This window comes from Periplaneta americana, chromosome 1 (assembly GCF_040183065.1).
Source record: "Periplaneta americana isolate PAMFEO1 chromosome 1, P.americana_PAMFEO1_priV1, whole genome shotgun sequence".
In the NCBI taxonomy this organism is placed as follows: domain Eukaryota; kingdom Metazoa; phylum Arthropoda; class Insecta; order Blattodea; family Blattidae; genus Periplaneta; species Periplaneta americana.
In genome coordinates, this window is record NC_091117.1 from 156,120,188 (window position 1) to 156,146,823 (window position 26,636).

The following is a 26,636-nucleotide window of genomic DNA, read 5'->3' on the forward strand; positions in this document are numbered from 1 at the left end:
GTCGGGGCAAGTTATCTGGTTTTGAGGTTTTTTCCGGAGTTTTCCCTCAATGCAATATGAGCAAATGCTGGGTAACTATCGGTGCTGGACCCCAGACTCGTTTCACAATTATTATCATCATCTCATTCATAACCTAAGATGTTGATAAAGCGTCGTAAAATAACCTACTTAAAAATTGTAATAGAAGCTGTACTCCAATACCCCAATAGCTATTCATGTGAAATGCAAAATTAAATACATGAAACTAATAAATATTACCGTACAATTCGTAAATGAAGTCAGATTTTACATATTTTTGAGTTCATAAAAGGTAGTTTTCGTGTGCAGTGCAGCATATGAAAGCATATCTTCGTATTTTAGTATACAGTGAATAGATTTTCTCGGTGGCCATTGAGTCTGATGTTCGCGGGTTTAAAGTCGGGCGAGGGCGGTGAATTTTAAAAGGCGATAAAATACTTAAAATACGTTTCTCCAGGACGGAAGTAAAATTAGGAGGCCCGTGTCGTAGATTTACGGCACGCAAAAGAACCCTGTCCTTATAGGGGGCTGTAGGCAAACTTTGTCGGCCATTTATCTTCCACGTTGAATTTCGGCGCTGAACAATCTTTCCATTTAAATGATTCGTTAAATAAAATAATGGTAGCTTTTATATGCTAATATACTATAAACTTACACAGTAAACTCATTTATGCGTATGTTCTCAAGTATGGCCAACAAAATGAAGTAGGCCTAGTAATAGTCTACGAATCTTTGGTAACATGATAAAAAAATCTTACGAAATGCATATATTGTTTAATGCACAGATATAGTCAGGGAACATTCAAAACATAGCGCTTCCCTTCTCGACTCGTGCATGACGTCATAGTTCTAGTGACTTAATCTCTACTAAAGTCTGACCGGTAGGAGCATTTGGTTTCTGCGCACTTGTCGGACTATATGTGCCAACCTCATGCCCTCGGATTTTTAGGCACGAATAGGATAGGTTGCAACAATTTTACATAAAAATCCCTAATGTATGCAACATGAGAAACTCTCGAGTGATATTATTGCCTAAAACTAGATGCATTAAAGAATGTATATTTCAGCCTACGCTAAACGAGCCTAAAACTCCGAAGTCTACGTCATGACACACATTTTTTTCGTCAGTTGTCCATTTATTTGACATCGTATTTCCCCATCTTCTTCATTCAGTATTAATTCATTTCCCTCGTTTCCTTCTTTTTCCCTTGCGATTACAGGATTATGAGTGTTTCAGTATTGAAGGTCGAAGAGTCCGCATTGTTACATCAACTATAAATCAAATTGTCATCTTGCCATCTTCCTTGAAAAAGGTTTTCACATCAAGTCGTGTAATCATTTCTTGAGCCTTAACCTTGCAACTCAGTTTGACGACCTCCGTGAAGGTTAACATCTTGCACTTCGTGTTAAAGCCTTATCACTTGCAGTTTCCTGCAATGGGTAATAACTGCTGATAATGGGGACAAATGCGCAATATAAGATCGTGCAAAAAAATAAGCAATAAATGCAAACTAATCATTTTCAACTAATAAATGCGTCGCAGCTCTTGTGTAGTCTACCGACCACCGATATTAACCATTTCTTTGAATTACCATTGCTTTCCAACTGTTTGTACTGATAAAGGGACGAAACAATGACAAGGAAGTGGTTTGTGGCCTAGTTAGGAAGTTTTCGTAAAAGGAAATAGAGTGGATATCAACAGTGATATAATGCAATAGTGTAAAGGTACAAGAAATAGGCCCTAATTTACGAAGTATTACCAGTAACAATATTTATTTGTGCACTCAGCCTACAGAGAAATAAATTGTATTTATGTAATTTTACACTGAGTGGGTGAGTGTGTGAGTTAATAATGGTATTGAAGGACGACAGGGAAATGGTATTTCTTAGAAAAATCCTGCTCTTACATCACCTTCATATTGCTTAGAAAACTCCTACTACAGCATCGCTTTCATATTGCTTAGAAAAATCCTGCTATAGCATCGCCTTCATATTGCTTAGAAAAATCCTACTACAGCATCGCTTTCATATTGCTTAGAAAAATCCATCTCTTACATCGCCTTCATATTGCTTAGAAAAATCCTACTACAGCATCGCTTTCTTATTGCTTAGAAAAATCCTGCTATAGCATCGACTTCATATTGTTTAGAAAAATCCTGTTATAGCATCGTAAGTGTTATTATTATTATTATTATTATTATTATTATTATTATTATTATTATTATTATTACTATTATGTGAAATTATTACGAAAATGTAAGCAGGACGATATAGTAGGACAACACTTTCAATTGTAGAGGTTATTCGGCGTTGAAATTCAATGTAGACGAGAAATTACCTACAAATCTATTCTGAGCCCTTCATGTTTGACAGAGTTTTTCACGTGTTGTACAATTACCACACAGGCCTCCCAGCTTTACTTTTCTCCCTCCCGGAGAAAACTACGTAAAGGATTTTATCACCCTTTAAAATCCATCGCCCTCTATCGGGTTTAAACCAACGAAGCACGGATCATAGGCCTGTGTGGTCACCGCTAGACCATCGATCATGTCAGAATATTTTGATGGTAACAAACATGCGATTACGAGAGTTTGGCAATTGTTTAGCAAAGATGTTTGTTGTGCATAATATCACAGTATAGTATACACAGTCACGAAGCTCAATACATAGGGAATATGCATCCATAGATAGTTGCTAACCACTAGGATCGCTACTATCGCCTCATCACAGACAATGCGAAATAGTACCGGAACAGTCTATTATTTCTAGTACCCTCGCAACTCAAGCTTCGTGACTATATATATATATATATATATATATATATATATATACACTAGGCTGTGATAATATATTGTTTTAAATCGATTTACACAAAAAAACTGCGAAAGAAATGCAATGAAAATAAACAGTCATCCAATTTGACTTCAATCAAGATAGATGTTAGTGCGTTTCTTTTGTGAATGTGTTGAGAAGTTCGCGATCTTGTATATTAGGCCTATATTACAGTATCAAATTTCTGTGTCACAGACTATGATAAAATCTTTGATTATAGTCTATATATGATCAAATGTAAGATTTTGAGTAGGCTATATTACACTATGTGAAAGTTTTTATCATATCTTTTATCACAGTTCTAGTAATGGACCCACAATAGTTCTGTGCATGTGTTGCAACTGTAAGTGCAGTAATGGTTATTGCATTAATACGAAGAAAGAAATCAAAGAGAAAACGTATTTGGATTAGAAATTGGATAGGGAGATGGGAAATGAATCCATCAAGCTCTTCTGAGAGAACTTCAGTGTGAAGATGTGAAATCTTATATTAAGTAGGCCTATATAAGAATGGATGATGAAACATTTCATGTGACTCTAATGTAGATTTAAAAGTTTTGCAGTCATCACAGACCATGTGTAGGCTACTTACTGTCCGCCATTTTCTTTCTTCTTAGTCCCAGATTTTATCAAAGATATGATGGTGTCTATAACTTTTATCACACAACTATGTCACAACTAGATGTAATACTAATAATATTAATAATAATAATAATAATAATAATAATAGTAATAATAATTTATTGCTAGAACAAAGATACATTTGTTTATAAAAATCACTTTAGCATCCCCAGACAGAGTACGTACTCGTGCTCAGGAAGCATTCCACAAAATTTAAGACAAATATTTAATTAATACTATAAAAAGTACAAAGAGGAAAAGAAAAATACAGATATTACAGTAATTGAAACTTTATAATTTCTCCTTAAACAGTAATTTTTTATTGATTTTTTTTAAATAATACAAATATAAATATATTGTTATATGCTGATGATGTAGTCATCATTCAAGACAATGAAGATGATCTACAGAGATCTTTATATTATTTGAACAATATTTGCAAAGCCTACGACTTTACTATTTCTGAGAAGAAAACCAAAGTAATGGCATCCTGGGGAAAGTCGCAAATATAATAAAAATCATTCTATAAGGTATACCACTAGAACAGATTAATAGTTTCAACTATTTAGGTTGTAACATTAATACACGAAATGATTCTGAAGACGATGTTAATAGAAAACTATCGAAATTTCAAATGATGTGTGGCACCAACCATCGGACCTTATGGGGGGAAAAAAAAAAAAAAAAAAAAAAAAAAAAACGGAATTAAATTTTATAAAACGATGGCTACACCTACTGTTCTATATGGTTCAGAAACTTGGGTAAATTTAAAGAAAAGTCAAAATAGAGTTCAAAGTGCGAAAATGACACTTCTAAGGAGAACAAAAGGATGCGCAAGACTGGAGTGTTTACGAAATGAAGATATAAGAGAAGAACTAAACATTTTAAATATGAACGAAAGAATGTCGTGGTAAATGGTTCTAACATGTTTAAACTCTAAAAAATAGTACTTAACTACAATAAGGAGCATTAGTAAATTGAATGTTTGTTAATTTAACTGTTATCTTGTTATAGAACCTTGCACCGGAGCTGCTACTGTGAATATAACCTACAGTTCTGGTAGAGTCCGATCGCAAACTCGTGGCACCTGCGCGAAATACGAATTGGCATCCACTTACATGGACTCGCCTACTGGGGAAGTGTTTGAACAGTACGCTCTATGAGCAAGCAGTCGCCCGCACACAGGACCCCCCACTCCGAAGCCTCAGAAAGAAGCTCGCGCATGTTGGTGCCACGAGTTTGCGATCGGGCTCTGCATTTAGATTCTGTCAAACATATGTTGCTTGATCTTTTAGTTTTATATTTATGTGAATACAAATTAAATATATTTCGGTTTTTATGTACGAAATTCAATAAGACATTGTTATAAATTTGATACTTTAAATTCAGAATACAACAGTTCTTAGGGATAATCAAGACGCTTATTAAGACATTTTTATTATTCTTTTCTGTAGCAGTATTATTGGCATGAGGGAGGTACTAAAAGCACAACTCCATTCTATAATACCATATTGTAGCCTAATATAGCTTGTACTAATGCGAGGTAAATCATGCGTAAAGTATGGATAGTCCATTTTTCTTAATATATTGCAAAGAAAAAGGACATATTTATCCAAACGTAAGTGTTGGTCGATAATTATTCCGAGATACTTAACTTGAGAAGATTAATTTAGAATAGGACATTAAAATTATTAGAAGACCAATTGCGTGTATGAATTTTTAAATACAAAAGCGAATCAGGAGATTTTATACGAAAATGGTACAACCTTAGTTTTAGTACGATTTAAGACAAGTAGGTTGGAATTCAATTTTTAATCCATGTGAAGCCATTATTTGATTAAGTTAGGTATCATCCCAAGTTTTACCTGCAAAAATAACAACAGTGTCGCTCGCATACGAAAAGATCTCACAATTGAATTTATTTAAATTAATTTCCAATAAATCATTAATATATATTAAAAGCAAAATAGGGCTAAGGACAGTTCCTTGTGGGATACCGATATTAATATTGCGAGTGCTACTAAAGACATTATCAATTTTGGTTGCATGTGTTAATTTTTCTAATAATATGAGGTGATACATAGTATCTAAGACTTTTCTAATGGCAATAAAAACACCTAAACATTTATTTTTACAGTCCAAATCAGTGATAATACTTTTGGTTACATTAAAGATAGCATCATCAGTACAAAGATTATTACGAAAGCCAAATTGATTCATGTGCTAATTAAAAGAGTAAAGAAATTGACCTGTAGTCATTCATGTCATTTTTTTCGCTAGCCTTATAAATTGGAAGAATAACAGCATGTTTTAATTTTGAAGGGAAAGTGTCATGTATAAAACACAAATTGAAAATTTGGACTAACAGTTTGGCTATGTAGGCTAATAAATTAGGTACTTTAATGTTTTGAACGATAAGCAGTTGAACCAGGAAAAGTATTGTTTTTTTAAACTTTTAGTAAAAATGAGATCAAAGATGCTACATTACTGTATGCTATGAAACAGAAATTTGATAGTGTAATATAGGCCTAATGTTTGCGAAGTGACGAACGTTGGTTCTGAAGAATTCCGCAGGCAATAAAAAGTCGATTGGCAGTCGATACCGGCCAGCGACAGAAATGCTTTTACTATATACGTAGGCCTGTGCATTTACATGTCACGCGACTCCTAGCTATCGCAATAATGTCACTTCTGACAGAATAAACGCGATTCGTTACAAGCAGGATTCGAATTTTTATGACATAAAAGTTGCCGAGAGAGGAGGACAGAAAGACTTGCAGTGTTGTAGTTACAAGTTACCAGTAATTTAAAAAATACTATTACTCATCTATTCAAGAACAAAATACTGAATAATAAGCTTATTTTCATATCAGCCGATCTATTTTTTGTGTCCCTAGACATGAATATTCAGTAATTTTTCACCTGCGCTCTAGCAGTGAACACGACTACTGTAGCTTTGCTCTGCAGTAATGGTTTTCAACCGTCGCACAGAGTGCAATTTTTTCAATCTAGCCGTACAAAATTTATTTTTCGACTTGTTGATTTCACTATATATTTTTTTTAATGAATATACTGTATGTCCCTGAATGTACGAGGCATCTTATGAAGACACTGCGCGATATTTCTCGTGAATATTTATTTTTTAGAGTAGCGTAAACATTGCAATCTGCAGAGTATGGAATCCACACTCCTCAGTCGCAATACAGAGTGCTTTGTTGGAAGTCCATTAAGGGCTAGTAAATTGTACGATGAAAGAGTAATGGAACGGAGAAAAATTCTCTCCGGCGCCGGGATTTGAACCCGGGTTTTCAGCTCTACGTGCTGATGCTTTATCCACTAAGCCACACCGGATACAACTCCGACGCCGGTTAGAATCGTCTCAGATTAAGCTCCAACTCTTGGGTTACCTCTAGTGGCCGCCCTCTGCACTACGTCATAGATGTCTATGAACGCAGGACCGAAGTCTACACATGTGCTGAGGTGCACTCGATATGAGTGACTAGTTGGCCGGGATCCGACGGAATAAGCGCCGTCTTAAATCACGAAGTGATTTACGCATATCATATATATTATTTTAATGTACCGAAGTACATATGATATTTCCATGCAGATATTCTGCGTCATCATACGATGAAAGAGTAATGGAACGGAGAAAAATTCTCTCCGGCGCCGGGATTTGAACCCGGGTTTTCAGCTCTACGTGCTGATGCTTTATCCACTAAGCCACACCGGATACAACTCCGACGCCGGTTAGAATCGTCTCAGATTAAGCTCCAACTCTTGGGTTACCTCTAGTGGCCGCCCTCTGCACTACGTCATAGATGTCTATGAACGCAGGACCGAACTCCACACATGTGCTGAGGTGCACTCGATATGAGTGACTAGTTCGCCGGGATCCGACGGAATAAGCGCCGTCTTAAATCACGAAGTGATTTACGCATATCATATATATTATTTTAATGTACCGAAGTACATATGATATTTCCACGCAGATATTCTGCGTCATCATACGATGAAAGAGTAATGGAACGGAGAAAAATTCTCTCCGGCGCCGGGATTTGAACCCGGGTTTTCAGCTCTACGTACTGATGCTTTATTCACTAAGCCACACCGGATACAAGTTTTCTTCTTTCACGTATAATTTGTAAATCCAGGCATTTGCTACATCATAATGTGTAATTTAGCTAAATTACTAACAAAACATTAAGGCCAAAAGAAAGGAGCCACTTTATGAATGGTGTCCTTATTGTTTTCTCTGTCACTGTATAATCGTCTCATTATTACTTTTTAATTTACTTTATTTGCAAATAGTTAGGGTATTACTTTCCCCCCTATTGTCCTTCCTGCTGACAGAGTACTAATAGGCCTAATTCTAGTACTGGTGTCACTGAACTTGACTGTTTTTGCAACCTCCACCGAACTGTACTTATAACTCTGTCCTTCTCCTAATCTTCTATTTCCACCCCCCCATTCTTCTTCTTCTTTATTTCTTCTGCAAATTTCTTGTCTTTATCTTTTCCTTTTCATCCATCTTCCACCTATTTTGTCTTGTTCTTCTCCACCTATTCTTTTTGTCTCCAATTCCTCTTTCACATCATCTTTCTTGTCTTCTCCTCCTCGCATTCTTTTTCATTTTTCATATAGATCTCCCATCCTCCTTTTATTTCCTTTCACATTTCCTTTTTCGGTCCTTTCTTATTCCTCTTGCTTGTTATTTCCTCCTCTGTTATCTACGAAAATATATTTCAAGAACATATTTTATTGAGCACTCTTCTTACATTTTCGTCAGTTGTCTTATAGAGTTTCTTTTTGAAATAGATGTAACATTTTTTAGCCGTATACACTAAATGGTAACACAATTGTATGTATCGAACAATGGAATTTGATTATTTATCACACTCATTTGTTTTGGTTAACATAGTAATAGCACAGTCTAGTATATACAGTCACGAAGCTCAGTACGTACGGAATATGCATCCATAGATAGTTGCTAACCACTAGGATCGCTATTATCGCCTCATTACAGACAATGCGAAATAGTACCGACACAGTCTATTGTTCCTAGTACTCTCATCACCTCAAACTTAGTGACTGTATATACTAGACTGTGGTAATAGGTTTTGTTTATAATGCATAAGAAGTAAATTTACTTCTTATTGAATTTTTAAATCACTATCATTGATTGTGTTTTAAAATGGTTTTGACTTTACAAAATCGAATTAGTCTTGTTCAGTGTCAGTATGAATGTAAAAGAAGTTTAACAAACGGCATAACTTACGAAAATTCACAACAAAACATAATTTAAAAATATGTCCGTGCAGTTTACAAGCTTACAGAAAGTTAATGAATAAGATCAAATAAGGGTTACGGTTCCCGGACAACGTTATTTTGACATACTGCAGAATTTTGTTATACCAAATTTACGAAATCATGAGATCGAGAATATAATCTTCATGCATTGGTGCACCTTCCCATATTTATACACTAATTAAGCGATTTATATGTAACACCTTTGCTGATCGCATAATAAGCAGACATTTTCTTAACACCTGGCCAGCGCGTTCCCCTGATATCAATTCAACAGATTGTTGATTATGGGGTTATTTAAAACACCAAGTTTTTTTTAACTAATCCTACGACTACCGATGAACTAAAATATACAATTTGGCAACAAATTGAAGATATTCCACCAGATCTATTAGTAAATGCTGTTCACAGCATAGAAGAAAGACTGTTGCTTATTGAAGAACAACATGACGGAGATATTCAACATTTAAACTCAATCAAATAAACTCCAAATATTTATGAGTATAAGTGTGTTCTTGTTTTGTGTATATCTTAATTCTTAAAAAAGTTATGGCGTTGTCGAAATTAACTTACTTTTGAATAACCTTATATTTCAAATTTAATATAGGTAGGCCAGCGAATAGGGATTATAAAGAATGGACACTGAGCGAATTTTCCTGTGTTTTGTTTCTCTGTGCGCCAGCGTTTAGTTCCACTTTCAAGCGCTAGAGGTTAGTGTAATTGAGCATACGCTAAGATAATAATTGAGTATAGAGTTGAGACACAGGATCCAAACATCGCCTACCTTATTGCATAATCCAGTAACGCTTTGCTTCAAATAAATTCAAGTTAACAGCTTTTCCTTATTTCTCAATGACAAACTAGTAGTACTAATATTTTTTTATATTTGAGATATAATAAATTATATTATAAAATAATATAATATATTATAAAATGATGTATCAAATTCGTTTAATATTTGTATATAATATAATAGGTATATGGTTTTATTTCTCATAAGAGTTTTGTTTTTCCATTTTCAGTGCTATCAAATCATTACACATTTTAATTATTGTTGGGGTCAACGTCTCAACTCTCATTATAAAGGAACTCTAGAGTCTAGACATTACAGTTAATGACGGACTTATTATTTTATGGATCCAATTTATTTTATTTGAGTACATAATGCACCTAGATGTATTAATTATGTGTTATATTTCCGCTGTGTCGACTGCTAGCTGATGTGATGTCAGCGCCAACTCTAGGGAGAAAGCAGAATCTCACGCTCTATCTGGCTTGAAGGTCATTGAAATCAGTCCGGCTACATCAAAGGTACCGACGCGAAGTGTCCATTCTTTATAATCCCTATTCGCTGGGTAGGCCCTACATAAGAGGGATTAGAAAATATGATGTTTTGAAATATATTTAAATGTACTACTGATGCGTGTAATGGATTACATTAACAGACATAGCATGCTACATTGTTCTTCCATTAATGCTTTGTTATTATAAGTGCTCAGAGATCTGATTGATTTACACCAGGAGTTTTTAAAATCTTTTTTGAGCAAGACCCAAAGTTAACTGGGCGGTAAACTTGTGCGACCCATGGGTATATTTTGAAGTTAAACAGTGATATTGTAATAAAAACAAGTACATAGGTAAGTGTAGCAATTATTTATTAATATAGAGTTCTAATATTTCATAATAAACAATAATTATAAAATATAATCATAATCCCAAGTACTTTAATTAACATTTTTTTATTTTATTTTTTTGGGTCGCGACCCATAGGTTAAGAACCCCTAATTTACACCGAAGAAATCAGGGTTCAATTTCCGTCAAATATAATTCAGATATGGCCTGTAAAGTACCTGTAGACAAAAACATTTAAACATTCTATCACCCCCATAATTCTGATATCATTATTCATATATCTCGTTTTTATATAGTGTTATAGTTTAGATACAAATAAACAATTATTTTATATTAATGTCTATAATGGTTTGTCTTTATTACAGGGGCCTTATACTGGATAACTTCTGGCAGAGCTTTAGTGGTCCAGCTTGGCTTTCAAGAAACATCGCCAATATAGTGCAGTAAGTTTTTCCATCAATCTTTTAAGCATAAGTCGATCATCACATAAAAGAAGATTACATAATATCTTCGTCGACTCACGCAACTTTCCAGGCCGTGCAAGTCTTGATGGGATTATGTGCACATTTAAATTTCCACATCCGCGTGTTAAAATATTCATGTAAAGCGCATAGAGAAATGCTAGCGTACATACGCGGAAGTACATAGAGTTGTTTAAAAATTCGAACGACCTCAAATCTTAATGGCTAATGGAGGGGGTCAAAAAATTGGAACATGATTCTCGTATAGCATATTCAATATTAAAGAGTAATGACGCATGTTAATATCTGCAAAGTTTTGGATTTTTCACCAGCATATAATTATGTTCTTAAATTATCATACATGCTGTGATTCTCGTTTCTATATTTTATTATTGTCTCCTTATTTGAATATTTTATATTCGTGTCCTTTTGTTCACGAAGCATGCTGTAGGCCTATGTTTTGCCAATCTGTTATAAACATACAGTTTGCGTGCTACTTTATATTGTCATATTACTTAATAGAATATTCGCCTATACAAGACCTTGGCGAGACCTGTACTTTGTTACGACATTGAGTCATGGACATTGAGGAAGAAAGACGAAAGCTGAATAACGGCCAATGAAATGGAATTTATGAGATATACAGCGGGATATACGAAATGGGATCACAAACGCAATGAAGATGTAATGGAAGACTTACAACTGGAACCTGTAATTAATTACAGTACGTTAAACATTATCGGAACAACTGGCTAAATCATCTGCATCGCATGCGTAGAGATAGAATCCCAAAAGTCATGCTCCACTATCGTCCAAACGGGAAGAGATCTCTCGATCGTCCAAGGAAGCGCTAGATTGAAAATTCAACTGTGAGATCGTAATAGGCCATATGGCCTAATACTTGAAGGAAAGGAAGAAGAAGAATAAGTAGAAGACTTAACAGAACATTTATTATTTTTTACTTAATTTCTAAGAAAGACATGTAAAATACTGAAGATAACTTCTCAGATAACTTACCCCGAATTATGCTGTAGGCCTGCTTTATAAGTTATCTTTAAAAAAATGTTTAATGTCTTCACACTTCAGTTCAATTTTCTTATTTGAGCTTTATATGCTATCCATCACCAATGTAGCCTTAGACACACAGGAGTTTCAAAGTTTGTAAGTTAAACAACTTGTTGTTAGCTTCACTGTTATTTGTTAATTTTAAATTTAACCAAGTGAAGAAAATGGAGGCAGCTTAAATACGGCTTTTGAGACCTCACGTGGGATACAGTCCGTTTTGCTATGAAATAGAATGAAGATAGAGGATATAAATTAGTTAAGAATGTCAACTCTACTATTCAGGAATAGGCCTGTAGAACTATGTGATTTAAATATTTTAAGCGTCAAAATATGACACGAATAAAAGTAGTTTAATTATCGAGATCAAAATAGGTTAAATGAGAAATATATTTACGAAAACAGTACATATGCTATAAAAATATGCTGCAAAATGAATAGACTATTTCTGAGACGGTTAAGAATTAAAACAAACTAACTTAGTTAAAGTTTTATCAAACAATGACGGTCTCCGTTTGAACTTGCGCTTTTAAAAAATGCAAACGAAAGTGGTCTGCGGTAGCTGATTGGTCAGACTTTCGACCTATCACGCAGGCTATCCAGGTTCTAGACCCGATCAGGCCTGAGATTTTTCACTTGTAGCGGTTACAGGTTAAATTTGGGGTATTTCTCGGGATTCCCCTGTTTCTCAACATTAGACATGATAGATAGATAGATAGATAGATAGATAGATAGATAGATAGATAGATAGATAGATAGATAGATAGATAGATAGATAGATAGATAGATAGATAGATAGATAGATAGATAGATAGATAGATAGATAGATAGATAGATAGATAGATAGATAGATAGATAGATAGATAGATAGATAGATAGATAGATAGATAGATAGATAGATAGATAGATAGATAGATAGGCAGGCAGGCAGGCAGGCAGGCAGGCAGGCAGGCAGGCAGGCAGGCAGGCAGGCAGGCAGGCAGGCAGGCAGGCAGACAGACAGACAGACAGACAGACAGATAGATAGATAGATATAGAGAGATAGATATAAACAGATGAAATAATTGGCAGCCGCTATTTAATAACACAAATGTTTTGCGCTCCACAATAAAACAAAAACTGTAGACGAACAATTAAAACCGGATCAGTATTTAAAAATAAATTTGATCTTGAAATTAACTACACGGAATCATTTTCTGAGACAATCATGGATCACATTCAGTAGTCTACAACAGAACTTCGCACTTATTGTGTGTGTGGATGACTGAGAAGTTGTAAATATGTTTTAAAAATAAAGTGAGGACTCTTCAGATGTAACAAAATCGGGGAATGAGAATCATACACAAAATTAATATTTTCCACAGCCAACTAGGCCCTACTACTAATATCTATTATAGAATGATATGCATACGTCAGTCCCATGAACAGAAAATTGTTGTGGCAATTTAGATTAGATCTGTAAAGTCCCCAGAAAATTAGTTTCGTCAGCGCCTTTTTTCCAATCATTATCAGTGTTATGGCAAAGCAAATCTGAAAGTGGCGCTTGTTTTGGAATTGATACAGCTATCAAAGATTAGACGATTATTTTACTCTTCGATAAGCTGATGACTAATGAGAATGCTGAATGAGCACTAACTTACATGTGCACTTTTCAAGACTGTAAGCTAAGAAAGCAACAATTTGGTGAGGAGGAAAATTTTCCTTCTCACATCAGTACATGTGACTAAGCTATGGTCCCGGGTTCAAATCTTGATTGGGACAAGTTACCTGGTTGAGATTTTTTCCGGGGTTTTCCCTCAACCCATTAAGAGCAAATGCTGGGTAACTTTCGGCGCTGGACCCTGGACTCATTTCGCCGGCATTATCACCTTCATATCATTCAGACGCTAGATAACCACAGCGGTTAATAAAACGTCATAAAATAACACACTAAATGAACTAAGGTATGGTTGGATTCAGAACACTGGAAATTAAAAAAGCAACTAAGCTTAATCATTAAAACTTTGGCTGTATCAAATAGCATCGTTTAGTGAAGACTCAATTTTCACATTTCCTTCTGATCGCAAATTGATGTTTTCTTCCACATTGTGCGATTCAGTGGTATGTATACGTCGTATTAGTTTCCAAGAATCGTTTATACGCGCGGAGGCCATGTTGCCGCGCGGTTTATCGGGTAATGCGGATGGTCACGCAATCTGAAACAATAATTCTGCTATAGCCTCGGTCCTCTTTCCCCTCCACTCGCTCTCTCTCTCTCACTCATTGAGGTTATAAATATTTTTTCGTGGAATTTAACGTCACTTGTCCCGCTTTTTATGACTCATTTGGCAAGTGATTGCTGCGATTGCGCCCTTCAGCAGACAATTCGCTGCGACCTTGTTATGTAAGAAGCAGGACCTCCTATTCTAGAGCACAATTTTGCATGAAATAATCAATGCCTCAGAGTACAATTATTCTGCTTTATTTTATTTTTCTTTCGTGTCGTCCTTTGGATTCTCAATTGCTTTGCTTTCTCAGTACATAGAATATTCACGAAGAGTCTTGACCTTTGGCTACAATCGTAGTGATTCAGTGATTTATAATTACTAAATAAGAATTAATCATCGTGCATAATAAAATGATAGGTATTCAGAAGATGAAATGCATATACTATGTTTAGTATTATTATTATTATTATTATTATTATTATTATTATTATTATTATTATTATTATTATTATTATTATTATTATTTACTTACAAATGGCTTTTAAAGAAACCACAGGTTCATTGCCGCCCTCACATAAGCCCGCCATCGGTCCCTATCCTGAGCAAGATTAATCCAGTCTCTATCATCATATCCCACATCCCTCAAATCCATTTTAATATTATCCTCCCATCTACGTCTCGGCCTCCCCAAAGGTCTTTTTCCCTCCGATCTCCCAACTAAAACTCTATAAGCATTTCTGACTTCGCCCATACGTGCCACATGCCCTGGCCATCTCAAACGTCTGGATTTAATGTTCCTAATTATGTCAGGTGAAGAATACAAAGCGTGCAGTTCTGCGTTCTGTAACTTTCTCCATTCTCCTGTAAATTCATCCCTCTTAGCCCCAAATATTTTCCTAAGAACCTTTTCTCAAACACCATTAATCTCTGTTCCTCTCTCACTTTTCCTCTCTCAAAGTGAGAGACCAAGTTTCACAACCATACAGAACAACCGGTAATATAACTGTTTTATAAATTCTATCTTTCAGATTTTTTGACAGGAGACTAGATGACAAAAACTTCTCAACCGAATAATAACACGCATTCCCATATTTATTCTGTGTTTAATTTCCTTCCAACTGTCATTTATATTTGTTACTGTTGCTCCAAGATATCTGAATTTCTCCACCTCTTCGAAAGATAAATCTCCAATTTTTATATTTCGATTTTGTACAATATTCTGGTCACGAGACATAATCATATACTTTGTCTTTTCGGAATTTACTTCCAAACCTATCGCTTTACTTGCTTCAAGTAAAATTTCCGTGCTTTCTCTAATCGTTTGTGGATTTTCTCCTAATATATTCGCGTCATCCTCATAGACAAGAAGCTGATGTAATACGTTCAATTCAAAACCCTCTGTGTTATCCTGAACTTTCCTAATGGCATATTCTAGAGCGAAGTTAAAAAGTAAAGGTGATAGTGCATCTCCTTGCATTAGCCCGCAGTGAATTGGAAAAGTATCAGATAGAAACTGGCCTATACGGACTCTGCTGTAAGTTTCACTGAGACACATTTTAATTAATCGAACTAGTTTCTTGGGAATACCAAATTCAATAAGAATATTACATGAAACTTCTCCCTTAACCGAATCATATGCCTTTTTGAAATCTATGAATAATTTATACTCCCATTTTTTCTCCAATATCTGTCGAATACAAAAAATCTTATCAATAGTCGATCTATGACACCTAAAACCGCACTGATGATCCCCAGTAATTTCATTTACATATGGAGTTGATCTTCTCAAAAGAATATTGGACAACATTTTGTACGACGTCAACAAAAGTGATATTCCTCTAAAGTTACTACAGTTAGTCTTGTCCTCCTTCTTAAAAATAGGTAGACCTACAATTATGCCATTGTTCTGGTACAATTTCCTTTTTCCAAATAGAAAGTACAGCTGTCAAAAGAAAAAGTGGCCGCTCTCCTGAAACAAAGTTCCCTTCGGGTATCGTCGCTACAATTCGGAGACAGGTGATGTTACATGTTGTTGGACCACGTTGCCTTATATCTACAGTTATAATTGAAGTATTCTGTGTGTTATCGATAGCATAATGGTAGCGTTCAGGCCTCTTATTCAAGAGGTCCTGCGTTCGACTACAACCACGTGCTTTTTATGTTCTTTTTTGTTCTGTTTTTGAGAGAGCAAACTATACATAATGGCTCCTTTCTCTTTTACGATTATTTTAGTAATTAACATCAGGTTCATTAATATATTATGCCATGACTTTATCATTATGATATTGTGGCTGCAAATGGAAAGAAAAAAGATTTTATTCTCAATAAAAATATCTTTCGTGGCATAAACAAAACAAATTTACTGGCGTCGGCCTTAAAACATTCAAACAATTAAGCGTTCAAAAAACAAAACAAAAAGCCACAATTCAATATTTAGTCTATCTTCCTCTTATCTCGATCATCTTGCACTCGAGTGGGCATGGAATTGACTAGTCTTTGCAAATAGCGACTGTTTTAGACTCGATATTCCAGGCATTCTGAACATACATAAGTGTTCTGTCCATGGGCAGGTCTTTCATTGCAAACCCAGCAATCTCCAATCTTTCCTATTTTCTGCCTTCCTCTTAGTCTCCGCATATGATCCACATATCCTAATGTCGTCTATTATTCTTTTCAACCAGAGACCCAACCAGTTACTTTTTATCTTTCTAATCAGTTTCAGCATCATTCTTTCTTCACTCACTTTTTCAAACAATTTTATTTCTTATTCTATCTGTCCACTTCACACGCACCGTTCTTCTCCACATCCACATTTCAAATGCTTCAATTCGTTTGTCTTCATTTCGTCGTAATGTCCATGTTCCTTCCCCATACAATCCCACACTCCACACAAAGCACTTCACTAGTCTCTTCCTTAGTTCTTTTTCCAGAGGTCCGCAGAAGATCCTTCTTCTTCTATTTAAAGCTTCCTTTGTTCATGTTTGCAGTTTTTCTTGGGAAGGATAGGCCTAAATGCGGTAACATCCCGTTGCTTTCCGCACACCACTATCTCTTTCGCATCCTATTAAATTCCAGGGGGCCCAAGCGTGGAGATGAGGAGAGTGGATTTGACTAATTGGGCCCTCCGGACTTCACCGAAAGTCACGGCAAGGATTAAATATTAATTCTATCAGGATGTTTGACCCTATCAGAGATCGGGAAATCTCAATTAGCCTTTGCCCCCCGCATCCTGGACTAGCTTCTACGAATCATCAGAAAATCTTAGAGTGTGATTGGGCCAATTTTTCCGAAAATGTTTCCACACTTTTGCCCTCGTAGCTCAGCGGACGAACGTCGGAATTTAGATGTCAACGTCTCAGGTTCAATTCCTCGTTACTCCTTTTCATTTTATTGTGGTTCAAGATAGTATAATGTAATAATACAAAAAGAAAAACTAATAGCAGTATTATGCAACTGGATTTTTCCAAACCTAATATTAAATTTATGTTATTTATATCGCTAAAGAACGATTACAATATAAATAACTTGAATATTATTTATACAGTATCACTAAAGAACGATAACACAATATAAATGATAAATATCGGTTTGTTTAATTAATATAAGATATTATATAATACGTATTTAATTGTCTAAATAAAATAACCTATTTTACAAAGAAAGATGTTTATTTGTGTTATAACAATTACCTACATAAAATACAGATTATTTATATTGCGAAAGAACAATAACAATATAAATAACTTGAATATTATTTTATAATGCTAATGAAGGAAAACAATATAAATGATAACTTGAATATTATTTATGTCGCTAAAGAACGATAACAATATAAAAAACGTGAATATTATTCATATCGGAATTTCACAGATTTATTACAGATGCATTTAAGAAATTGTAGAAGAATAGTAATTAGTAACAGTGTCCTATTTATTCTTCTTGGAGCCAAATTTGTAACTTTTAAAAGTGTGGTTACTATGTTGAAGTGTATGTGTTGCAACGGATGCTTGATTTGTTATGTATGAGAGTCAGTTATGGGATGCTTGATGTCGTCGCAATGTCGTAATTATAGTTTGATTGTGGTTGTGTATTAAATTATTATGTATGGTACGGAAAGCTGCATATTTGTGTTATAGAAGTGTTACGTATGTGTGTTGTTAATGTTTTTGTATGTTTCAAATTGATAACTGATATTTGTTTTGCAATCGCTATGCCTAATTTACGGATTGTTTATGTTTTGTTTACATCGCGTAAGCTAATTTAATTTTCTTTTCCATTTCTCTTTATGCTTATCTTTTTTGTGTATAAAACTATAGCCCTAACATACATATGTAAAATAGGGCTAACCCCCATTGGAGATACTGTAGCTACAATAGTAATAATTATTATTCATATCGTTATAAAACGATAACCGAATACAAATGATGACTTGAATTTTATTCATATCTCTAAAGAACGATAACAAAATATAAATAACGTGATATCCATCAAGAACGATAACTGGATATAAATGATAATTTGCATATAATTTACATCGCTAAAGAACGATTAAAAAATAAAATGAAAACTTGAACAAGGAGCGAACCCAGAACCTTTGAATCATTAAAGAAGCACTCTACCGCTGGTCTGCGAGGAGCAGATATAGAACACTTTCATAGTTCCGGAACTGCTTGTACAAGCACATGCATCGTGTAACATCGCCGCGACCCGAAGTGGACTTTGAAAATATTCGCTGTTCACGAGTGCGGCCACTTTTTTTTTGACATCTGTACAAGTTTATAAATTTCGCTAGATAATGTGCTTCTACTCTCTTGTAATTAATTCTGTTCGAATTATTATTATTATTATTATTATTATTATTATTATTATTATTATTATTGTTGAAATTATTCTTACTATTCAAACGAATAAAATAAAATGCTATTTATGATTTATTTACTCAGACGTGTTCGTAAATCACAAAAAAAAAGGAACCTTTAAAACGTGGTCATTCCACTCCCCGTAAAATTATAGCATAGGCTATCTGTGTAAGACATTGTATCACATCACTTCATCTGGGATTAACAGCTTCTGTAATTTAAAAAGTCGTTAAAAAGCTAACATTATGCTATCCATCAATACAGCCCTTAATGACATCATCCTGGAACGACCGCCGCCTGCGAAATGTCACAGTACGTTTATCTGATAGTATTCTGTGCTTCCGACTACAATATTTGTCGTACATGTTTGCTACTTTTTTATATTCCAAGCAAATGACCCAGTTGCTAACATGTTCCTACTACAGTAAATATGCATAAAAAGCTAACAAGATGACTAGACTACCGACGCCAAATCGGCTTGTAAAAAAAAAAAAAAAGAAACAAAAAAAAAAGACCCGTTCGATTACGAAAGTATGGTTTGCAATTGCATTTCCAATACTCTCGTAATAAAATAAAACAAAGAAAGTATTCGATAAGTTATATTCAGCTGATGATAAATGAACAAAGGTGACTGAAATTACTTGCGTTTCTGCGGCGGCGTGTAGATCATATTTGAACTAGTGTTAATTGTATTATAAGTGACACCCCTTTTAACTATACAGGGTGTTTCATAATTCCTATTACAAACTTCTAGGGGTTGTAGAGGGGACTAAGTAGATAAAATTTTAATTGGAAACGCATGTCCGGAAATTTATCGTTTCGATGCGAAATAAGTTTGTTGTATTCTGACAAAAATGGTATGTGATGGAATGAGGCGAAGCAGAAAACGTTCGTGATACATAGAGCCTACATTGTGCATTACCGGTTGTGCTGCATGTTTGTGAAACTTGGACTCTCACTTTGAGAGAGGAACAGAGGTTAAGAGTGTTCGAGAATAAGGTACTTAGAGAAAAATATCTGGGGCTAAGATGTGTGAAGTAACAAAGGAACGGAGACAGTTACATAACGCAGAATTGTACCCATTTTTTTCGCCACCTAATATAATTAGAAATATTAAATCCTGGTGTTTGAGATGGGCAGGGCATGTAGCAAGTAGGCCTATGGGTGAATTCAGAAATGCGTGTATAATGTTAGTTGGGTAGAGCTCCGTAGAACTGATTGTAAACAGAAGACACACGATATCAGGGGACTGCAAAGTCGCCCTCAACTCATTTTGTTTGCGTACCTAGAAGCGGAAGATTTTAAATCGAATCGATCTTCAAACTTATTTTGCATTGAAACGATACATTTCCGAACATGGGTTCCTAATCAAAACTTTATCTACTTAGTCCCCTCTACAACTCCTAGAAGTTTGTAAAGGAATTATGAAACACACTGTAGAGGCTTTTCAAAGATGGCGTAGGGCAATAATGGACCATCAGTGAAATCATAACAGTAAAGAAGTACCTACCTATTCAGAGGAAGCCTGTTCCTCAGCAGTGCCCATCACAAATGTGCGGGATAAAATCCTAGTTTTCTTTGACGAGAATTCGTGAACTGACTGAGACACCGCGAGCACCAATCTAGTAGTCTCTCCCCTGCACCCGGTATGGATAATGATTCCGGTATCCGTGGTGAAACAAAAAATGATAATTTAGAATATTTGGTGCCTACTGTAACAAGACTATGAGCCACAGCTAAATGCTAATGTTGTTAGTAGTTAAGCCATGAACCAATGTAAGTTGTGTAAGCACGTCCTCTCTAAGGACATGAAGGCGCCGAAGTTGCTTATAAAATTAGCCGTGCCGCGCGGACTTTCTCAGTATCTCAACTTCGAGAGCAACTACATAGCTGTGCGACCACTCTGCACTCGTTTGATTTTTGTAATAGCGAGTTTTACAATATTAAAGTGATAATAGACATGTACTACACACTTTGAGTGAACCATAGTGAAAAATTTGTTGTTAGCTGGGACTAATTTCGAAATGTTACTTCATAAGAAGAGAAAATATTTTGCATGTCTTTCATTAATAATTACTTCTCTCATTATAGACCCATATTCTCCATTTGTAAACCGAAACAAAAATGAAGCATTGAAACTAGCACAACTGTAGTTTCATTTCTGAAACTGGGTGGCGTGTTATAGGCTAAATGCCGGTGTAACTTCTACCTAGGGATTCTCAACGTTTTCAAGATTGTGAGCACCGCCTACTTGTAATACCATAAGAGCTAGCACCATGAAATCGAATATTATTAATATAGGAATACACAATTACCGAGCGGGCTAGCGACGTGGTAGAGGGCTGGCCTCGCATTCGGGAGGTCCGGGGTTCGATCCCAGGGGCCGGCAATCCTAACTGAGGTTTTTCATGGTTTCCTCAGTAATTGTACTTCTTGAAAGTCCGGCCATGGACGGTGATCCTTCTCTTAATCCTTTCATATGTGTGAGTGAATGATGTGTAATGTCTTAAATGTTTCTGTTGTATCGGAGGTGGCATTGACCTGATCCCTCATCCGGAGAGGCCCTCCATGTCCTTGTGTGGTCAAAAAAGTATGTAAGTTATGTGATCCATAGATTAATTCCTCTCCCGACAGGTCGCGGCCCTGTAAGACCCGTGTGGCGTGGGTCGTGTAATAAGAACCTAAAAGGAAGAGGTTAAACTAAGGGAAAGAAGAAGAATAAGAAGAAGTAAATAAATAAGTAAGTAAATAAATAAGTATATAAGTGCCATACCTCTTGCTTGTGGTGGGTACACTGTTCATCCTGTTCCTGTACCTCTTTCTACTAAATAAATAAGTAAATAAATAAATAAGTAAATACATAAGTAAATAAATAAGTAAATAAGTGCATAAATAAGTAAGTAAATAAATAAATACATTTTGAAAACACTCACCATGGTAATGAATCCCTGAACTTGAATGCTACTCAGAATTTGAGTGATGTCGAAGAAGTCGCTTATAGAGCTCTACATGTAAACAGTCCTAAGGATATAATCAGTTCATCGTTATCCTTTGTTCTTGAGGTAGTTATTTCGTAAATGGGAAAGTTTTTCTTAAAGGTAGGTCGTACCGAACACAGACATTTGAAATAGTTCGTAGTATTTTGAACTTAATGTATCTTCTTCTCCCCAAAGACTATGAATTAAATATTTCTTTTTGAAGCAAATAGGCCTACAGTAATTCAGCGCTAAGGAGGACGGGAGATCTATCATTTCAAGTTCCGCACGAGCAGCCAAATAATTTTCTTTAATAATCTTCATTGTTCTGACTAAATCCACACTGAATTGAAATAGACAAGAAGGCCCATCAGGTATCTAAAATATTATAATGGATGAATAGGAACACTAATAATTGTCCCGGCTCGTACAATAAAGTTTGATTTGAAAAAAAGGACCTCAGGAGTTTCGTGCTCGCGAGCACTTCCTTACTCGCATGACGAGAACAACAAAAGAGCACTAAAGTGCTCGCGAGCACCAGGTTGAGAACTCCTGGTCTACACTCTTCTGATATTTTTTAATCAGTCCTAAGCGAGGCCACTTGTGTGACAGTCGCTTCAAGGTGAGCAGTTGAAGTTTACTTCTCTTGTTTAACAGTGTTACGTAGTTTGTAACAACAAATAACTCTAGGGAGTGTCACTACCCCTAGAGTCGCCACTATTCGTAAGAATTATAAACCAACAATAGACATTCACTTGTATAGTGGAATTCCAGATCATACAGGAAGTATGACGCAGCAGAGTTTTTTTTTAGTGTGCAGTCATACACAATTTGTGCAGTAATAAACCAATATGTGCAGTAATAAAACAAATTTTGTGCAGTAATAAAAGTTAAAAGACAACAACAGATACCAAGTGAAAGCAATAATCTTGTATTTTATAAGTTACACACAGTTACAATAAACAGAAAAGTACAAGTAATGTAACAACTGTAGCATAATTATGCAAAATTTATGCAAGAAATTAACTCGTAACAGCAAACAGTATCGTAGAATTTTGGTGCCGATTTGTGCAGTAATAAAATTTACTTAAAAAACTCTGTGACGCAGTACTAGGGCTACAATCTAAATCAGTATGCCCAGGGCTACTATCTAAATCAGGCATGCCCAGTGCGCGCACTTTTAGCCTTTAAATGCTGTGCAACAATGATGTAGAATCTCAGAATCGCATGCAGGCACACGCTTAAAAGATATAGACTTACTGTACCCTATACTTATCCACTCCCAAAGGAAATGATGTTTTAACATTGCTGCTGGAAATTGAACCCATGTCCACTGAAGGCTAAGATTATGTCGTTTAAAGACATATACTGCTTGGTTCAAAATAAAAATTAATTGTACGATCATTGAGTATTTATGCTCCGATACAATCATATTATAAACGTACTTTCAGATTTTTAAATAGCCTAAAGATGTAGCCTGAAAATTTTCAAGGAAAAAATTGGCCCGGTATCGAAGATTTGTGTAATACGCGCCACTGTTTCGATAACAGAAAACCACAAATTTAAGACACACAGTAAGTGTGCACTCAATGCTTAGTTCTGACGATCTGTCAACCCACTTGAGCTATGTGGATATAAGGGAAAAATTTATCCGGGGTCTGATATAGTTCCTGGGTAGTTCAATCGGTAGAGCGTTGGCGCGCTCAGCCAAACGTTCCGGGTTCGATACCCAGTCCAGGAACAATTTTTCGCTTGAAATTATTCAAATCAGCTTTACAGGAAGATATACCTGAAAAAGCCAGATTTATAAAGCTAGGCCTGTTTAACTGAAATGAACCCAACGTTAAGAAGAAATGAAAGGTTTAGAGCCATAGTGGGCCAAGCGCCATTTAATAAAAACGGAGAAAGCAAGGATTAATAGCATAGTTTAATGAAGATTGACATATCATTTAGTTTGAATGTGTATGCTTTGTATTAGGCCTACTTGCTATATGTTTCCATTGAATTATGGTAATAACTTCATTTTAACCCTTGTTTTCTACGGTTTTAGTAAATGGCGCTTGGCCCACTATTGTTCTGAACGCTTCAAATGACTGGCCGCTATGACTAAGAAAATACTGTACAAACTGAACGCAATCCCTATAAAGAGAAGATAAATCTCTAATTATGCGGCGGAAATTCAACCCGAGTCGGCTGGGTAGCTCCGTTTGTAGGGCAATTGCCTACGAACTGGAAGATCCCGGGTTTAGACCCTCTGGTGTAATGGTGAGGTTTTTCTCGTTGCCAAAACTTCCAGAATGACTCCGGAATCCACACGACTTCCTGTCAAATTAAATAGTCTATAGGACTTCCTGGAAGTAAAGGACCGTAAGAGCATCTCCCCATCCTAGTGTCGAGGTCATGAAAGTATAGAAACCTATCACCACACCCCTCACGAGTCTTCATGGCACATAAAGGGAATACCTTTACTTTTTTTGCTTAATCCAAACCAGATCTAGCCGGAAATCCCTCATGACATATCAGTAAGTAAAATTTATAGGATACGTATGATATTTCCTTCTCGTCTTTCCAGCTATAGCCTATATGACAAGCTTATCAGTCTCAGAAATATTGCATTCAACTTCTCAGTTTTGAAATATATTATACTTTCTAGATTTAGATCTGTTATGAAGAAGACTTGTCTTTAGGCCTATACAGATTAAAGTAGCCGTAAGAAACTTAGGAATTACGCCTTTGCTTTCTGATTCAGTCATATTGCATGAAAATTCACTTTATAAAAATGTGTCCAATTGGAGGCAGGAAGGTAGAGCTCTCTTATGTTCATAACCTCGGCACTTTGCTTTCTGTCCCTTTGTTCTTTGGCCTCTGGTTATTTGATAATTTTCAGACACTTGCGACATAGGTCTATTTAAATAATGACGAATGAATGATAAAATGAAACAAACGATTCAAATTCGTACATCAGCTCCAAGAAGGCTTCCAGGGAGAAATATCGCATAACCTGTTCCTCAGGTCATGTTTTTATCATGTAGGCTAGGCTAAATTATTTTAAAAAGTGAGTAAAGATGATTATAAATATATCCTAGGGTCTATGACAAAAGGTTCGGACTATATAGTATAGACTAGGGTGACCAGACGTCCTCTTTTTATCCGGACATGTCCTCCTTTTTAGGCTTTGTCCGGGCGGATTTAAAAAAAATCAAGAAATGTCCTCCTTTTCGTAACTTGTATGCCTGATATTTTGAAATTATCTGATTTGACGCCTTTTTCAAGTAATTTGCCTCTAAGTGGCAGCAACATCGACGGAATATACTCTTTGCCAACGACCATAACTCTCTTTGCTCCTCCTTGTTATGGTCGTTGTTCACAGTTACAGTAGCTAGTAAATCGAGAAATCGAGGTGCGAATGTAAATCTAAATAGGCCTAGATATTTTCTGTCCTCTTTAATAATTATAGTTTCCTTGACTTTCATATGTAGCTACGTAACTGTAAAATCATTATCAAGTTTTTTCATAGTTATTTTGTAATAAAGTAGATATTAACATACTTTTAAGTACCAAGCCTAAATCTGTACTGTAAATATTTTGTAATAAAATAGATATTGACATAATTTAAAGTATAATATAGACCACAGTCTAAATCTAAGTACATATTTTCTGTCCTCTTTTTTCGAACAGTGTCCTCCTTTTTTAATCTTTGCGTCCTCTTTTTTATCTTTGTGAATCTGGTCACCCTAGTATAGCCTAAGTCCGAAAAAATCTCCAGTGTTTTTGGTAATCCATCATTTTATGGGACAAATACACCTTCGGAAGCTTGTTTTTTTAATGTACTTTCCTCAATAGCATGGTGCAAAAAGTTTCGAATAACTTATCTCTAATAATTTATTTTTCGAGTTATAACCTGTGTCAATGACTTGGACGTTTAAATATAGACAAAATTTCTCATCTTCGGTAAGTTTGTCACTAATTTTTTGCCTAACTTACGTTTCCCAAATCCGTTTTTCTCATAACTTCCACATTTTTAGATAAATTCATGAAATTCTACATGCAAATGTATTTCATACTAGACAACAAACCTGCCTTCAGACTGTTCTGTCATTTTTTTTTTTGTTAATAATACTTTAACTTATGTAGGCCTAAAATAATTATATTTGACAATTCATTGCAAAAATCACAAAACCTATTTATTTATATATTCAACTAATAATGGCGCGATTTACTAATACTCATTATGAATAAAATAGAGAAGCAGTTATAAAAAAAAATTCAAAATTCTACAAGATATCAGCGAAACCAATTTTCCTGCGCAAATTGCACCCCTATTTAAAAATAGACCTATAATTAGGTTACCTTTAACAAATAAAAGATTTTTTGGATTCTAAAAATTGTTTATTAATCTACAAGTATTGTCTAATCACTATATTAAATTCCAGTGCAAAATTAATTAAGGGTATGTAGAAATAAAATTTTGAATTTTACTAATATACTAGCGAAATATGTAAGGTACATAGCTCCTTAACGTTCCTTTTTCAAAACTGATGCAATATCACCATAACGGAACAACGGAGAAGTAAGATTTGCAAAGAAAATCGAAGTATTCCGAATATAACTTATCTGCCCACTCTGATTCTAAAAAAAGTGCTTCTCCACATCGATCCTAATG

The 26,636-nt window shown here is 35.2% G+C and overlaps 1 protein-coding gene across 1 annotated transcript in view; it reads left to right on the forward strand.

Moving 5' to 3' along the window:
• Window positions 1-26,636, forward strand: part of LOC138702839 (broad-complex core protein-like) — a 317,014-nt gene that overhangs the window by 58,043 nt on the left and 232,335 nt on the right. Inside the window, exon 2 of the mRNA XM_069830172.1 lies at window positions 10,775-10,852. The gene's annotated coding sequence lies outside the window, so the exon portion shown is untranslated. The remainder of the gene's footprint in view (window positions 1-10,774; window positions 10,853-26,636) is intronic.